Source organism: Schistocerca gregaria, chromosome 3 (genome assembly GCF_023897955.1).
Source record: "Schistocerca gregaria isolate iqSchGreg1 chromosome 3, iqSchGreg1.2, whole genome shotgun sequence".
NCBI lineage: Eukaryota > Metazoa > Arthropoda > Insecta > Orthoptera > Acrididae > Schistocerca > Schistocerca gregaria.
Window position 1 is genome coordinate 852,011,284 of NC_064922.1, and position 2,171 is coordinate 852,013,454.

The 2,171-nt window shown below is 47.4% G+C and overlaps 1 pseudogene; it reads left to right on the plus strand.

Moving 5' to 3' along the window:
* The first annotated feature begins 724 nt into the window (after positions 1–724).
* On the plus strand, positions 725–842 carry LOC126356609 (5S ribosomal RNA; annotated as a pseudogene).
* The last annotated feature ends 1,329 nt before the right edge of the window (positions 843–2,171 follow it).

Here is a 2,171-nt window from a genome sequence, read left to right on the forward strand (position 1 = left end):
CTGCACGTCCAGCACGAACGCTGGTCCAACTGAGGCGCCAGGTGGAAATGGCATGGCAAGCCGTTCCACAGGACTACATCCAGCATCTCTACGATCGTCTCCATGGGAGAATAGCAGCCTGCATTGCTGCGAAAGGTACTGTACTAGTGCCGACATTGTGCATGCTCTGTTGCCTGTGTGTATGTGCCTGTGGTTCTGTCAGTGTGATCATGTGATGTATCTGACCCCAGGAATGTGTCAATAAAGTTTCCCCTTCCTGGGACAATGAACAACTGCAGCTATTAATTCCTCATTTGAAGTGAATTTTCCTCCACCAACTAAAATTTTCAGTTTTGGAGCGAGAGAGAAGTCTGGCGGAGCCATATCACGTGAATAAGGCGGGTGTGGCAAAAATTCGTACCTTAGTTCGTGTAATATTGCTATGGCGACTGCACACGTGTGTGGGCACGCATTGTCTTTATGGAAAATGATTTTTTCCTTGCTAAACCCTGCCTTTTTCGCTGTTCTTATGTTGCAATTTGTCCAGGAGGTTAGCACAGTATTTTCCAGTAATCGTTTACCCAGTGGGGAGATAATCTACAAACAGAATGCTCTTCGCATCCCAGAACATTGTTGCCATGACCTTTCCTGCCAAAGGAATTGTCTTTGCTTTCTTTGGTGGCGGAGAATCAGAATGTTTCATTTACTTTGACTGTTGTTTTGTCTCTGGGGTATAGCAGTGTACGGCAACGGCCTTGCCGCAGTGGGTACACCGGTTCCCGTCAGATCACCGAAGTTAAGCGCTGTCGGGTGTGGCCGGCACTTGGATGGGTGACCGTCCAGGCCGCCACGCGCTGTTGCCATTTTTCGGGGTGCACTCAGCCTCGTGATGCCAACTGAGGAGATACTCGACCGAATAGTAGCGGCTCCGGTCAAAGAAAACCATCATAACGACTGGGACAGTGGTGTGCTGACCACACGCCCCTCCTATCCTCACCCTCAGCTAAGGATGACACGGCGGTCGGATGATCCCGATGGGCCACTTGTGGTCTGAAGACGGAGTGCTATAGTAGTGCACCCATGTCAAGAGTCACTGCACCCACCTTACAGACAATTTTTTTCATTTCTAATTCTTCAGTAACAATATCATATAGCCTTTCAGATGACATCCGGCAAGCTTGAGCCATTTCACGGACTTTGAATCGGCGATTCTCCATGACCATTTTGTGCACTTTTGCAATGATTTCTGGAGGAGTGACACATCTCGAGCGACCACTGCGCGGATCTAAGCTCTTCCGACCAAATTTAAATTGATTTGTCCGCTTGGCAGGAGTTGAGGAGCAGAGTCCCCCAGTGTATTCTGGAGATCGACATGAATGTCCTTTGCTTTCATACCTTTCTTTGCGAAGCACTTAATCACTGCTCGAATCTAGATTTTTTTCCGTCTTCGCAAGTCACTACGTGATAACAACAACAGAGCCACGTCACCGCCACAGCTTTCTTCCAAGAGCACTGACGTGGAACGTGTTTGCAGGCAACAGTCCAATGAATATCACGTGAACAACTCGTTGCGCTAGTGTTGGCCTCTCGTGGTGATTCCGAGAACTTTTCAACCCACACTCGTACTAGATTCGCCTCGTTGGACAATAAATCTACAATCGTCCCTTCCGATGCATAGTATCGTCCGAATCCTGTGGGAATCTAAAATTAGCGAGCATAGAGGGCATGATCAGGGACTGCGGTTAGGTGGCGATGGTTGTGAACGTGTGTCTGCCGAGAGGCGTGTTGAGACAGCCCGTGCAGCGAGGTGAACACAAGGACCGGAGAGCGCAGTGTTCAGCGCAGCTACCAGGTAATCATAAGATTGCGAGTTCGAATCCCGGTTCAACACATACTTTCACTCGTCGCCGCCGACTCCGCATAAAGTCCCAATGCTGCTGATATCATCAGTTCTCTCCCTTTCCTTTCCTTTATCACCCCTCCACGTTCAACTTTCATAAACAGTTTTTATTTAAATAATTGTCGTCATGATGCGCTCAGTCGTACTGAAAATCACTTGACAGTTTAAATTAGCAATAGAACCGCGCTGCTGACATGGGGATGTAAGTGCTAAAAACACAGAAAACTAATTTTTCATAAAACTGGAAAATTAAAATTGAATGGACTGTTCTTATTGATTTAATTTGTGTATT